Source organism: Chiloscyllium punctatum, chromosome 40 (genome assembly GCF_047496795.1).
Source record: "Chiloscyllium punctatum isolate Juve2018m chromosome 40, sChiPun1.3, whole genome shotgun sequence".
Classification (NCBI taxonomy): domain Eukaryota; kingdom Metazoa; phylum Chordata; class Chondrichthyes; order Orectolobiformes; family Hemiscylliidae; genus Chiloscyllium; species Chiloscyllium punctatum.
Genome location: NC_092778.1, coordinates 11,422,830 through 11,439,879, shown reverse-complemented (window position 1 = coordinate 11,439,879; position 17,050 = coordinate 11,422,830). Strand labels below are relative to the sequence as shown.

General features: G+C 38.4%; 1 protein-coding gene across 3 annotated transcripts in view; it reads right to left on the bottom strand.

Moving 5' to 3' along the window:
* The window catches only part of sdk1a (sidekick cell adhesion molecule 1a), a 903,166-nt gene that overhangs the window by 408,841 nt on the left and 477,275 nt on the right, over window positions 1–17,050 (bottom strand). The gene's annotated exons all lie outside the window — the stretch shown is intronic.

Sequence of the window (17,050 nt, the reverse complement as noted above, 5' to 3'; positions counted from 1 at the left end):
AATCATCTTGGCTACAGAAATAGTTACAAAATAATCACCAAACCCCTTGAGACAGACAGAAAACCCATATGCCATTAAGTCAAAACTTAAAAATCCCATCACAAAAATAAATGTTATTGAAACATACAAATAAATCACACATCTTCACAATGGAACTGTTTAGATCATGGGGAGGACAGAAATTAAAGAAACAGTAAGGCATTTCAAATTCATCAGTGACCATTGTAATGCTAGTATTATGACTATGACACATCTTCCCCTTTGATCACACTAAGCAATGACCCATAAGAAGTGATTAGCAAATTCTGCTCCTTTAGCCACATGCAGTGACAATCACTCTCTTGTGGCAAAACTCAACACATGCTATCATCTTTAAGCAGCTCACATATCATGCATGGAATATCAAACATGAATCTTCGGACCAAGGTTCTCGTTTATAATGCTTCTGCTTTATCACCTTTTTAAATGGCTGTGAAGCATGATCAACTTAAAGTGAACAAGAATTGAAGGTTAACTTTCATCCTGAATGTTTGCTGCACAATCTGGGCATCTTATGGAAGGTCAAAGTCATGTATATAGCAGCCTCTAAGACACATTTCCCAAATACATTGGCACTCATCAATGGGAGACAACTTCACTCACTCGGATACTTTTGCCGAATGGAAGATAATCATGTACCCAGGATTTTTCTGGAGGATGTTGTAGCCAGTGCTAGAAGATCAGTAACGTTATTGAAAACATTGATTTAAGAATGCTTGCAAATATGATATCAATTCTCATACTTGGGACACTAACAGAAAACAGAAGAAAATGGCAATATGATGTGGGCTTACATGCACCACTTTGATGATCTGTCGCGACAGCAGTTTGCCAACACAAAACCGTAAATCCAGGACATCTGCTAACCAACACATGTGGCAGAATCGGTCTCTAATGCTATCAACATAAGAAGCTACTCATCACCAACAAATTTGATTGATTGGAGTGAAAATAAAGTAATGCAGATGCAGGAGAATTGAAATAAAACAGAAAATGCTAGAGAAATTGTAACATCTGTGCAGAGAGCAACACAAATTGACACTGAGTGCAATATGACTGTTGAATGAAACATGAAAATTGTAAATATAAGCCATTTATTTCAGTAGCAGAAAAATGCATTTCATCTAAATTAAAGCACAGGATTCTACCAAGTGCATCATATTAATGAATTAAGCAGCCATAACACCAAGAAGCAAGAAATGGATATCATCTTTTAACTTTATAGAAGATCTCATGAATTCTTGTCAACTGCATGGTCAGTCACTCACAGAAATGTTATCAGACTCTTGATCTAGTCCCAATAAAAGGTACTTTGTCACAGATTTAATTATTAACTTAGACGACGCACAACATTCTCCCCATGTCAAATGATGACATGTACAGACATGCCACGAGCCAATGTCATCTTTATTCTGAGGGATTACTGTGCATGCACACTCAGCAATTAGACTATTGCTTTACATATTGACAATCTGTGAATTTATAACTGCCTTACAATACAATGGTAAAAATATATATTATTTAATAGTTATATTCTTATTGGAAAAAAAACCAAAAAACAGACTTCCAATTTGTTAATTCATGTGTCTTGGAAAAGAATTATACAAGTCATTTTTCAGGGTAAATCATTCGTGTCACATACGTTTCTACTCATTAATAAACAATGAAGATATTGATGCTGCAAGGACTTTGGGCCCAGCTCATTAGATGTAACCAATCTAGTGTTGCTGACCAGTGGTTTGGAATCATGTTTATTTATTCTAGACTTTTAGAAGTGTGAAAAAACAATTCTTTATATTTTATTATGGCAGGGTTAGCATTCCACACTATATTCAGAAAATGTTTGTTATTAAACAATGCATTTCATTTTCAATGTTCTGTTACTGCATGGCACAATAAGGAAGATTAATTGCTATAGTGACGCATAACTATTTATCTTGCGTAGCTGGAAAGGTGACAGACTGACGGTACTTGAATGCATAGCATTCAGCAATAACACTAAGATCCTGACACAAAGCATGCTGTTCAACTGAGGAAATGCCAGGTATTTAAGCTATCGCAACATGAATTCTCCTCATAACATCATGGCTATATTTTTTGTTTGGTTAAGATATTGCTGAAAATCACAAAACAACAGGCTTTCTCTATCTAGCAGCGTAAACCCGTTATTTGTTATGACCACACATTATACAATTGCTAGCTTGGAATCTTGTTAGAATGACCATGATTGGCAGTGATCAGTTGCCTATAAAATTCAAAACATGCTTTCAGAAACTCATGTTACAATGTGATTGCCTACATTTATGGCCATCTGTGTCATTGGTTGCAATAATTAGATGACCTACAGTTCTACATTATTGAGTGATATCTACCTTAGACCTAATTAGTAACTTAGCCGAAGCACAGCATTCTCCCCATGTCAAAAGATGACTTGTACTGTCATACCACGAGACAATGTCATCCTTATTCTGAGGGACTATTATGCATGCACATTCAGCAATTAATTTAAAATTAGAGATATTTTAAAACAACCTGTTCAGACATGTATTGACACATGAGTGGAGCAGGGAAGACAAACCCAAGCCTTTTGGCTCAAAGGGTGGGCAATGGCCTGGTGCTATTAACACTAGATTATTCATCCAGAGACAGAAGGAATGTCCTGGAGTCCTGGGTTCAAATCCCAACATGGGTTAATAATATGGAAATATGAATCTAGTGATGACCATGAACCCATCTGTTTCACTAAAGTCCTTCCACAAAGGAAATCTCCTATCTTTACCAGGTCTGGCCTATATGTGACTCCTGATCATGTGGCTAATTGGTAACTGCAGTCTGGACAATTAGGGATAGGAAATAAATGTTGGTCCAGCCAGAAATGCCAACATCCCATGAAAAAAAAACTACCATTGTGTCAAAAGGACCTGAGCAACTAATTTGTGTGGATATTTTCAAACCAAACTATTCATAAATGTTAGTGCACACCACTGGAGCAGCTGGAACTTGACCCAGGCCTCCTGGCTCAGAAGTACGGATATTACCTCTTCACAAAAATCCAAATTACGTTGAGGTTAGCTTTGCAGATATTTTCAGAGAATTTATTACACTCCTCTGGAACCCGGGTCTCCTGGTTTAGAGGTAGGCAACACTACCACTGCACCACGAGGTCCTTAGCAATTAATTTGTATTAACTAGCAAAAGACCATAAGAAATAGGAGTAGATATCCACCCCCTAGAGCAGCTCCACCATTCAATAGCACCATGGTTGATCCAACATTCCTCACATCCAGTTTCCTGCTCTTTCCCGGGCGGCCCGGTGGCACAGTGGTTAGCACTGCTGCCTCACAGCGCCAGAGACCCGGGTTCAATTCCTGAGTCAGGCGACTGACTGTGTGGAGTTTGCACGTTCTCCCCGTGTCTGCGTGGGTTTCCTCCGGGTGCTCCGGTTTCCTCCCACAGTCCAAAGATGTGCACATCAGGTGAATTGGACATGCTAAATTGCCCGTAGTGTTAGGTAAGGGGTAAATGTAGGGGTATGGGTAGGTTATGCTTCGGCGGGTCGGTGTGGACTTGTTGGGCCGAAGGGCCTGTTTCCACACTGTAAGTAATCTAATCTAATCTTCCCCATAACCCTTTATTCCCCGACTTATCAAAAAACAATCTCCGGCTTAACTATACAAAAGGACTCTGTTCTCACAGCTCTCTGTTTCAAGGAGTTCTAAAGATTCTCAACCCTCAAAGAAAAGATTCCTCATCTCAGTCTTAAATTGGTGCCTCTTCATTCTTAGAGTGTGCCCTCTGCTCCTGGACTCTCCCACAAGAGGGGAAACATCCTCTCAGCATTAATCCTGTCAAGTCCCTTAAGAATCCTTGACGGTTCAAAGAGATTATCTTCTTCTAAACTTCAGTGAGTTGAGTCCCGAGCTATTTAGCCTTTCCTTATAACACGATCCACCCACACCAGTGTTCCTCTTTGTGAATCTTCTCTGAAATGCCTCTATTGAAAATGGGACTCTCTTTGAACAGATCTAGCAACTCAAGACTGGGCATCCATGATGAGCTGTGGGCCACCAACAGCAGCAGAACTGTACTCCAGCACAATTTACAACCTCATGGCCCCACTCAACTATTATCATCAAGCCAGGGGATCAATACTCGCTCAATGGAGAGTACAGGAGAACGTGCCAGAAGCAGCATCAGGCATATGTAAAATTGAGGTGTTAACCTGATGAAGCTACCAAACAGAACTACTTGCATGCCAAACAGCAAAGGAAGCACACAATAAACAGAGCTATGCAATCTCACAACCAACGGATCAGACCTAAGCTCTGTAGTTCTGCCACACCCTGCCAAACATAGTAGTGGACAATTAAACAGTTCACTGGAAGAGGAAGCTCAGAGGCTCCACGAACATCATCATCCTCAATGATGGAACAAAAGTTAATGCTGAAGTATTCGCAGCAATCTTCAGCCAAATGTGCTGAGCAGATGATCCACCTCAGCCTCCTCCAGTGGTCTCCAGCATCACAGATACTATTTTTCAGTCAATTTGATTCACTCCTCATGATAACAAAAACAATTAGAGGCAGTGGATACTGCAAAGGCTATGGGCCCCAATAACATTTCTGCAGTGGTATTAAAGACTAGAGCTACAGAATTTGTTGCTCCCTTAGCCAAGCTGTTCCAGGACAGTTACAACACTGGCATCTACCTGACAATGTAGAAAACTGTCCATGTATGTACTGTTCACAAAAAGCAGGACAAATCCAACACAGACAATTACCACTCTTAAGTCTGCACTTGACCATTAGTTCAGTGATGGATGGTGTCATCAACAGTGCTATTAAGCAACACCTGCTCAGTGACATTCAGTTTGGGTTGCACCATGGACAAAAGAGCTGAATTTCAGAGGTGAGGTGACAATGTCAGCCCTCGGCCGAGTGTGGCATCAAGGAGCCCAAGCAAAACAGTAATCTACGGGTATCAGGGGCAAACTGTTCGCTAATTGGAGTCATGCCTGGCACATGGGAAGATAGTCACACTGTAGGAGATCAATTATCTTAGCTCCAGGACACCTCTGAAGGAGTTCCGCAGGGTAGTTTTGAGGCCAACCATCTTCAGCTGCTTCATCGATGACCTTCCCTCCATCATAAGATCTTTCAAACCCACAACCATTTCTATCGATAAGGACAAGGCCAGCCAATACATAAGAACATCATCTTCTCCAAGTTCCCCTCCAAGCCCCTCATCATGCTGTCTTGGAAACATACTGCTATTCCTTCTCTTTTGCTGGGTCAAAATCCTGGAACTCCTTCCCTAAGGGCATTTTGGGTCAACCAGGTAGACTGCAGTGGTTCAAGAAGGCAGTTCACGACATTCTCAAGGGCAATTAGTGATTGCCAGTGATGTTCATATCCCATGAATCAATTAAAAAAAGGCTTAATTCAGATTTCAGGTTATTAACTGATAACTGTTCCTTAGTCAGCCAAATGAGCTACCTTGTTAAGCTTTCAAATAGACTTCTGAATTTTAAAATGTAGGAAGAAAAGATAGATTTACTAGTTCTATGTCCACACTGCTCCAAAATCACTGAACTATAGATTCATTTGGGCTGTGTCTCATTCCGGGTGTGATATGTGAACACTGATTATTCGAAGTTTGGATTACCCGAACAAGATCTCAAGGTCCCGTGCTTGGATAAACTGTGTTATCTGAACATTTGATTATCCAAACAAAATACTCCCCACCTGTGTCATTCAGATAATTGAGGTTGCCCTGTCATCTACCTAGGACAGGACTTTACCAGCCCCAAGGAAGGAGAATGAGATTCTGGGAGTCTCAATGGAGTAATGGCACAAAGACATTCTACTGGCAAGGGGACGAGAAGTGGGCTGCCAATTTACATAGCAATGATTCAATAAAGGAACATTTAATAGTGTTGTCATGATTTTGCTTACCCCCACTATATGAGAAGTCATCAGCTGAATAGGGGTGACTTCACACTGCAGCCCAGTGAGAAGGTTTCATTACAAAGATTGGGCCATGGATAAGAGAGGCAGTTCCCATGCCCTGACTGTTTCCCAGAAGGGATTTCTTGTACAATATACTTCTACAACACACAGGCCTGTAATTCTTTTGTTAATCAAATGTAAGCCGCAGGTCTTACATTTTGGTGCAGCTGATGTTCCGAAGTTGCCAGCACCCTATATGGCCTAGCAGCTCAAGGGAGTGGCTTGCTAATCTGAATAGGGCATGACTTAATGAGCTGCTGCTCAAAAGACATTGGTCACAAGTTCCATCATTAAGCCAAGGGGGATTGTTTCCTCTTCCTTCAAACCTGCCAATTTTTGGTCCTGTAGAAAATCTGCTACCTTACACAAATTCTAGCTCCTGTTTCCGACTCGCACATTTGGGACAGCTGGGACCGCTGAATTTATCTGAATGACTACATTGTTGCTGAGTATTACATTTATAACAACCTTCAGTTATCCAACTCTCTAGTTCTCATAATTGACCAGATAACACTGGGTAATTCTTTACACTGGTCTTTATTCAAGCATATGTAGGGGAGACATTTTCACCATGTGCCAAATGGATTCCCCGAAAAATACATCACATTGATTTTTATACTTACTTTATCATAACAGCAGTTTATATATAGTAATCAAAAGTATGCACTTGTTTTATGGTTATAACTATCCAATTGTAACTAGTCATTCTGGTTACTTCATTTGTCTCACATTATTGTATTTAATCAATTACAGCTTCTGTATGCTTACTTAATTATAATTTCCAATCACCAATGAAGCATATTTACATGATTATACTACGCAAGTAAATGCTTACAGTCTTTTGACTGTTATTCTGAACAGTGACTTGTAACTTCTGTATGGTCATCAAGGTTCCTCTTTGTCCACTGTATTACTTGTTTTTCTCAGTCACCAGCAGTTTCAGATTCTGCCACTGTCAGTATTTTCCTGACAACTACCAACATTGTAAACAACTGGGAAAAATGCTGCTCAGAATGTTGAGACAAATGAATAGTACAAACCAAAGGCAATATGCTGAAAACATAGTAAGAAAGAGAGGCTATAAAGCTGCTCAAGTAAATGTTTAAAGTCCTAGTCAGTACATACAGGTGCACTCAGATTGATCATCAGTACCACACCAAGCAACAGTTTGACAATCATACAGTCAATGCTCAAGGGTCTTACACCTTCGTCTCTTAATATATTTTATTCAATTTAGGGTGATAGTATAGTGGTATATAGTGAGAATAGCACAGAATCTTAACACACAGATACAGCAAATATTTAAGATGTATAATTGCTGGCTTTTATTGCAAAGGAACTAAAGGACAAGAGCAAGGATCTTGCTACAATTGTTTAGGACTTGGCTAAGTCCACATCTGAACTACTGCATCTCAGTTTTCGCCTACATATTTAGTAAATAGATATTTAGCTTGGACATAGTTCAGCAAAGATTCAGTTGATTGCTTCTTGCAATGAGAGGACTGCTAAGAAGGAAAGATTGATAAAATTTGGTCTATACCCTCTGGACTTTGGCAGAATGAGAGGGATCTTATTAAACATACAAGATCCTAAAGAGATTTGACACAGTTCTCAGGAAATGATGGCATATGGGATATGGCACGAAAGTAGAGTTGAGGTAGAAGATTAGTTATGATCATATTACATGGTAAAGCAGACATGAGGTGCTGTATTGTTCATTCCTGCTTCTATTTCCTATGTTTTACTGTAGGTAGTGGCCCAGGAATTCCTCAAGTAGTTTCCAAACGGCAGTTCAAGTAGCCTCACAGCACATAGTTCAAGACAGGCATGGAAACCTGCTCCTGACTGTCATTTGCTGACCTCATTCAACTGATAAATTAGTATTTTCTTTTGTTGAACCCCACTTCAATAAACACTGAAAGTACCAAGGGCACAGAATGTACACTGGTTGGATACTGTGATGAAACTGAGATCGATAGAAAATGTATCTTGGTATAACTTTCCACGAGTTTGACTCCTTGGAATTCTCAACTGGATATGTGGGTTTGTCCGTACACTTGGGAATTAAAATTTGGCATTTAAGGAAAGTGAAACAAAAACAATACCAGTAATTCCAAGCAAGAGAAAGTTAACCAGAGGTCCTAGGAAATCACCGAGTGGACTTCGGCAGAGACATTTCCATGTTGACTCTGTCAGTGCTCAGAAGTTATTTGAGAAAGAAGCATGTATCAAAGTTTGAGGTGCTGAGAATCTTTTGACAAAGTAACATACTAAGCTATGTTCTGAAGGAAAGGAGTTTAAGGTGATGAAACCAAAGTTTTGGGGATATAGTCAGTAGAAAAGAAGTGAATTTAAGTTTTTGAAGCTTAAAAGAAACAGTGGCAAGGATACTATAGCACTGGAAAGAAATTCAGTCAGGAGCACAACAACAATAAAAACAGAGTTTTCTCCAGTGCCAGCATGAGTGTTACAATTTCAATGATTTCAAGAACATCAAAATATTAAAACAAAAAACTCTCTCTCTTAGGAACGAGCTGGACTGGACTGTGCTTGAGGTAAAGGACTAGATATTCTTAAAATTGAAATTCATTTGGAAGATGTACAAGGGTGTACTAATTCTGCATCGGTCATTTCTACACGTTTAAAACTTTTTGAATCCGTATTATAAAGGAACATAATGGTGTTTCCCTTCGTTATCTTCATTTCTACTGTTCATTTTCAAAACAAAGACTGCAACACTGTGCACTTATATTTTAGTAAAAGATCTTTTCAGTAGAACAATTGAAGATTTATAATCTGTTCAGCCAGGCTCCAGTCAGGGATCTGACTTGGTCGCCAACATCAAGTGAGCACTTATCCATAACAATTGAGGCCACTCGATCACAATAACTGCAACATCCATCATCAACAGCAGCTTGGTGATACAATTCCCAATCAAGCTGGACGAGGCTTGAAGAACATATTTCTGTCAGATTGGGTTGATGAAAGAGGGAGAAAGCTGTTTGACCTTATCCTTACTAATTCATCTATTGTACATGCATGTGTCCCGAAGATGTTGATAGTGGTGTCTGCTACACTGCTGTTGTCAAGATCAAGTCTTGTTTTCACACTTATACCACTATTTTGTGTTGCACTATCACTGTGGAAAATTGGATTGATTCAGAAGATACCCAGCAGCTTAAAACCTGTTATCCTTAAGATGTTCTGTGTCAACAGCTGCAGTATTATATTCTGCCACTATCTGTCACCTCAAATGCAACACATTTCTTACTCCATGATTACGAAAAAGGCAAGGACCAACTTGGACTTGATGAGGTATAGGGAAGAACATGTCACACCTAAGGCGAAATATGTTTGTCAACTTGAAGTTACACCAGGATGACCTACATGCTAAAGAATTGAAGCAATATACCATAGAGAGAGCTAAGAGATCCCACAAAACATGGATTAGATCAAAGTTGTGCAATCCTGTCAAATCTGCCCCAAATAAAGAATGAAAGGATACCCGAAAAACATCCCCATCCTCAGTATTGACAGAGCAATCATTTCAGGCAGAAATGCCAAGAGAATCATTCATCTTGGCTTCCTCCTGAGATCCTTTTCATTGCCGGAAGCAATATTTATAGAATTCAATTCAGTTCATAGGATATCAAGAAATGGCCAATGGTACTGAAAAAGCTATGCAACCATTCCAACTGTAGTTATGAAGATTTGTGCTCCACAACTAATCATGTCCTTGTTGAGCTGTTTCAGCATAGCTCCAACAGAAATATCTGCCCAGTTTTGTTTTGTCCATGAAAATCAGAGCAAGCCCAATCCAGCCAACTGCCAATTCCACATACAAAAGTGTGCACATAATTGTGAAGTTATGGTAAATGCGATCACCAGTTCTACTAAGTAGCACTTGTTCACTCAAACCTACTCAACGTTGCTTTATTTCATCCCATTTGGACTGCAATTGTGATCTCAACACAGGTAACAGAGTTGAATTGTAAAGGTTCACTAAGAGCCAGTGCACATGCTATCAAGAGAGCCAGTGACTGAGTATAACGTTAAGCAGCCCGAGGAAAAACCAAGTTCAGTTGAATGCACCAATAATTCTAGATAGCAAGTAGTACGTTAAGAATCTATCCCATAGATTGCAGGATCGAAAAACAAACAAGATTATGTCAAGCATTCAGTGCTCTTTAAACCTACCATAAGTGTGTCTTATTTTCTTTACTACACTGCCTTTTTCCAATTTATTTTTAATGAAAGAGGCAATCAATAAGGAAATATCATTATGAGGAATTGATCTTTGTGTATGAGTTGCTTATTTGTACAATAAACATTTAATTACAAATATTGATATCTTACAATACATTTTCCATAACATGTTTGTCACAGAAATTTTATACAACATTTAGAGACTGCAGGGAAGCAAACCAAGCATCCTCACTGATTATATGATTTAATAAATAGATTTCCACATTGATACATGGACTGTTTTTCATCTTCTTTTCACCTCAAATGGAATGTAATCTTGCCATTTCAGCAATGCAAGAAATTGAAAATTTTTGCACAGGATAGTTCCAATTAAATCCAGTACGATAAATAAGTATTCACTGAAAATCAAAAAAAAATCTTGAGTAAAATCACTTGAGCAATCTCATCAATATGTGGCACTCCACTGTTTGCACTGACCGGTTGGCAAGAGGATTGAAATTGCTAAATGGGTTGCCATGGGGAATCCACCAGTCAATGATGCCTCTGCACACTCCCAACTGGTCCCAACCTAAGAAACATCCTTAACGAATTACAACTTTTAATATTTAGTCCAGTATTAAAGAAAGGAGTTTGAATTCAGGAGTTTCTAAGATTGTTAGAGGTTTACTGATATTCCAATCATTTTAGAATAATTCCCAACAATATTGCTTGGTTCCTGAGAACTGCACTGCAATGCAGGCAGTCAGACAGGACCTTGGGCTCACAGCACACAACAGGTGACCCCACTACACTATATACACTCTGACACACACACACACTATCATACACAAACACACTCTTACGTTCTCACACACTCATGCTAACCCTCTCTCATACATACACATACACTCTCCACACTCTCACAGGCTTATACTCCATCACACTCTCACATTTCACCAAGCATGCACACACGCAAACACACATTCTCTCACGTGCATTCGCATGCACACACTAACTCTCACTCTCTCATGCGCGCGCACATACACACACATATATAAGTCTATGGGGTGAATTTGCATTTAAAGAATTGTGTTTGCAGATACATTCTACTTTGTTCAAAAAGCACACAATCTGCAGGCAGTTGATCCATGTAATACTGGATAAATTCCTACTTTGGAAATAGAACCAGTCTGGCTCAAGATTGGGACACAGACAGACTCTAACCTCACACCTTTAATGCATTGTCTGAGCTGAGATGTCACCTTTTTTTAAGAAAACCTTAAGCTATCTCGAGAATGTGACTTAAAAGAAGTTCTGGGATTTACATATTAATGAACTGAAACCTACAACCCATTCGAAAGATGAAAGACTTAACAGCAATTTACATTTGTTCAATGTATCATTTCAGTTGCATGACACTGTAATCTTTTGCGATAAATTCTGTCTTATTATTCTGTTACACACCTACCTAACAAAGCAGCAACGCTCCAAAAGCTAGTGCTTCCAAATAAACCTGTTGGACTATAACCTGGTATTGTGTAATTTTTAACTTTGTCCTGAGAATGAAACATGGGAGGCAAATCTTATGATTCTAACTGATATTATTACCAGACAAGTCAGATCCAGACAGCAAACTGGCTTGATAAAGCATAGTTTGATTTCTTTGGTTTTAAAGAAGTAGTAGCTCATTGAAACAAAAGCACAGAATGCTGCAGATTTTTCTTTGATAATAAAATGGATGTCTTCTATGAAAGAGAGGAAGATAAAATAGAATAAACCAAATCATTTACTTTGAATGTAAACTCAAAGATCTTTAACCACACAATAAAACTACTCCCATTAATCCCAAAACACCACTGCGTAGATTGAAAAGAAACAAATATCTTTTATATATCGAGGTGAAGGGCTTTTGCCCGAAACGTCGATTTTGAAGCTACTTGGATGCTGCCTGAACTGCTGTGCTCTTCCAGCACCACTAATCCAGAATCTTTTATATATACCCAATTCACACCCCGGTACAGTATCCAAAACCCTACTCATACAATACTTTCAACAGAGTCACTTACCTAACACCTTGTTATGTTTAAGTCATTCGTTACATCAATTTTTAAACTGATACTGCAAACAGGTTCTTTCTGGATCTATTAGTATAAACGTGCTTAAACGTACTCAGGTTTAAGTACCCTTTTCAGGGTTTCGCTCAACATTTCTGGTGGAGGACTGATGCCATTTCTTCACCTAAGTTAAACTAGTTTACTACACACTCCTCCTTTCTCAGGAGCATCAGTCCACATAGCCAGCCTATTCCAAGTACTTTAATAGGATTGCTCCAAATCTGAATGAAAATCTAAAAGTAAATCTCTCTCTCTAAGTGTTTCCTTTATGTTTAAAAGAACTCTCCGATTCTTCTAAATTAGAGCATGTTTATCTTGTTCAGTCATAAAACCCTACCACATATACAAAAACCCATTAATTCCAAAGCTTGGCCTCAAACCTTTTTTAAAAAGAAATCACCATGGCTACAGTAATACAAGTTAACTACTAACTTTAGACATACAGAAAATCCTCCAGTAAGGAACTGAAAACCAGAAATCCAAACTTAAAATAAATATTTAAGTAAAAATCCCAGATTATATTACACAGATAAATGTGAGGCATATCTAGTAAAATGGGATAATCAGATTGGGCATGGACTGCTATTAGGAAATGTGGGATGCCATGGGGGTAAGGGAGAAATTAGCTTTTTTGGGGGGAGGAGTCTTTGAAAAAAAAATTGGGAGCTTGGCTGCTATACTGCAGATACAAAGAGCTCTTTGCAGCCAGCTTGCCAAACACTTAAGTTTCAAATCTCAAAATACACTGCACACCTGACAAGAATCCCACAAAGTTCAATAGTTCAATGTCCATTACACTGGCTCAGAAGCACACAGGTCAAGTTTTCCTGAACCTAGGTTATAAACTGTCAAAATGTATTTCAATGTCTGTAAAATGCTTTGGGATACCCTGAGGTTATGAAAGATAGTATGCAAATGTATGCCTATCAGTCTTATAAACTCAAGACAGTAATGGCCATAATGCAAAAGATGTGCCCTCATTAGCCACATTAAAACACTTTGATCTTGAAAGATTTACTGATTTTATTGGAAATATGAAGAACTTCCACAGCAAAGTGGTTATCAGTTTACCAACTTCTGATCATGATAATTAGTGGCAGATCTCCAGAGGGCACCCTTTTGATCCCCATTCCTTTATGCTTCTGAGTATTTGAAAATAATATCAAATATTCATATCACACTATGTTTCTGGCCAAAACCATTTCATCTTAACATCTGCTCATGTTACCAAATGCTACAACAGTAAAACACTTCCTTTCTTTCCCTTGCAGCAATCTTTTGCAGTATGCTTCTATAAATCAGTAGTAGTCAAAGCTGCAGTATCGTTTTCCAATCACTCAGGTATTAGCATAACTCTCTCCCACTGAAATCAGCCATACAGACCATAATCAAGGCTTGTTTCTTATAGAAAATTCATACTTTTCAGTGCTAACAATAATATCAGGACTAGTGAATTTGAAATTATCAGAGGTCCAAACAAATCAAATTGGTAAACTTTTAGATGGGAATGATCATATGGTTTACTTGTATGGAGCATTAACATTGGCATGGACTGCACAAGTCTATTTCGGTGCCAAATATCCCATGCCATCATTATCTAAGTGTATGAGACTGAAGTTTTCTGAACTTTCTGAACATAATAAATGTGAATGACTTAATTGTTGAAATTCTGGTTAAGTCAATCTTTAATTTTAATCACTCTCTTTTGTCTAGCTACTTCCTTCACTGTCACCCTCTTACCCTTCGAGCACTGATTAGTGCTCCAATCCTTCCACTGAGTAACATTCCCAAAGAATTCTATTTGTCTTTTTTTGGTATTGTTTGAACATACATTTGTTCTCCCAGTTTCACTCAGTACTTGTTAGTCAGTCCTTTTCTCCACTCAGATTACCCTTAGGATGTTTAAGCACCACATTGCAAAGTTATTGATTTTCGTTTCTTCCTCTTTCCCAATGCTCCAAGCAACACATCCATAATTCATTACCAACCAGACATAACAGATTCTCATTTTAAGATTCAGGTTGATGTTTTGTTATAATGTTGCTTAATTTAGTAAGAATACTTTTGACTTGTCGAATCATTTCTGATTTTAAATATTACATTTGATATTGGATTTTACCGTGTTTCTTAGATAGTTGAATTAATTAAGGATAAATGTTGGCCTAGCCAGAGCCACCCTAATCCTATAACTGAATTTTACAAATGACTTGATTGACTATTCTAACTTGATTTATTGCAATGCTGCACACCGTAATGTCTTTTTTCCTTTGTATCTTACCATGGTATGTGTTTACTTGCATCTGAGTGGTAATCTAAAACTACCATTTTCATTCACAATTGTTAATTAATTTTTGGAAGCCTTCAGTTATTGCTGTAAGTACAATGTCATTGACATAGTGGATGCTGATGAATCTTCCTCCCAACTTTATAAAATCCATCTGTTCTGAGAATGTGATCACTGTATATGCAGAGTCCAGTGAGAGAACACAATCTTACTGAATCCCTTTTGATTGCTTTCTAATCAGTTATTCCCATATTTTATCACTGAGCTGACTGTTTTTGACTGTTTCAAATGCTTTACTCTGGTGACCAGTTTGAGATTGGATGATGCAAAAGCATTGAGCCACATATACCCACTTTTTAATTTGCTGTTGTGCACAGAGGAAACTGTCCAATGGACTACCACAGGCTGAGTGCAACCTGCCAACGACCAGATCTCAGCGTCATCTATGCTCAGCATATTTTTTGCACCATCCAAACTCCTATCCTTTATACACTGAACAAAGTCCTTAACGGAGGCATTACAAAGCTTACGGACTATACCACATAACACACTTCACACTAAATACTTCTGAAATCTCTATTCCTGATGAAGGGCTTTTGCCCAAAACGTCGATTTTCCTGCTTCTCGGATGCTGCCTGACCTGCTGTGCTTTTCTTCCAGCACCACTCTAAACTAGAACTCTGAAATCATTTCCATTGTACTCCACCTCCCCAACATCAGTGCTAAAAGATCTGCATACCTATGCAGATGGTTAGAAGCTAATCTATTTGGGAATGATTTTAGATGGGGTTCCATTCTTCTGAGGACATCTGAAGGAAACAAACTTTAATCAAACTTGCAGATCTAAATGGGACTGATTCTGGACATCAGCCCTTGTCCTACCAAAAGCCTCAATAGAATACAGTGCATCTTCAGGCATAGGTCATCTCACATACATCTTATTGACTCCCAACTGAATGTCACAATGTGTGTTGTAACTGGAACCCTCTGCTCAACACCCCTCCCTTGGCTTCCTCTCCTTATAAATTTCACTCCGTCATTTGATTGATGAAAACTGACAAGCTGACTGAAATCATTCATACATACATCCCCATAAAGACATATTCACTCCATCCACTGCCCACCTTCTATCTCACCACTCACACATTTCTTGAGCAAAATCTACTAGCATGCATGCTTTGGATAAAGGAATTGGAAATACAGGACATGACTAACATCTTCTTTGCAACAAATCCCATATGTCAAATAACATGCTTTGAATAGCATGGTGAGAGAGTGGTCTAAAGGAAACAGGCTTAGGACAAGCCAGAGCCTTTTGTAATGATCTTTAGTGCACAGTACAAACCCCTTATGCACTTGCGAGACACAAATAATGCTGCACATTACTGATGACTGCGCCCTGTACAAACTAAGTGGCAGGCTTTAAACTTTATGGAAGTGACTGCTGACTCCAGAAATTTTCACTTACTAAATAATAAATTGACATTTAAGCAACCTATCAATGATAATTAAGATCCAAACATTTCCTCTCCCTTCTGAGAAAGTTCAGAATATTTTTAAACAATTATTCTTAATCACTTTGTTTATTTTCTTTTAAACTACTCTTTTATGTACTTGTTCCATTTTCCCCAAGACATCAGGGTAATAAATCTAGAATGAGAGACATAGCCTTCAGTTTATGAACTGATACAGTGCAAGTCAACATGATAATTAGGGTAATACAAGAAGCAAACAAAAGCAACAAGAACCACCTGAAACTTATTTCAGCTACTTTAGATTTTGCATTATCAGAAACCTAATGCATTGAGATTGTGATTTTTATACAACACTCCACATGGTAACTCAAGAATCTGTCAGAACTATGATGTACATATGCATAAACAGTGAAATAAATTCCAAACTACATTTTAAAAAAAACACTGCTTACCTTTCAATCTCAATTTAACAAAGTGAATTACAATTTAATCGCAAAGCTATGCCACTCCTAATGGGTTAGCCTTAATACAGCTTTAGCAGTTTTAGCAAGGACAATTAATTTGGACAAGTTAGCTAGATTCCGCTAAAGAATGTAGTTAAACATTCATAGTGACTACATGCTGGAATTCAAATTCCCAAACCATTTTCCTGCTCAGAACTGCTCACATTTTCGTAATCGGCTTCAGCCATCCCAAAATAACCTTTCAAGGAGAAGTCAGATGTTACCATACAGAGAAGGAAAAGGAATCAAAATAACCAAATGAACAGTTAGCCAATGTTAAACATGACTGTTTATGAAGTAGAAGGGAACAGGCATATAAAGTAAATTATAAGTTTAATGTCAAGAATTTTCTTTTCCTAGAAGGCTGATCAATCTATGGGACAAGTTGTGGATTCACACGTAAGGCCGGACTTTCACCCCAGAATTGAGAGTTGAGAGATTC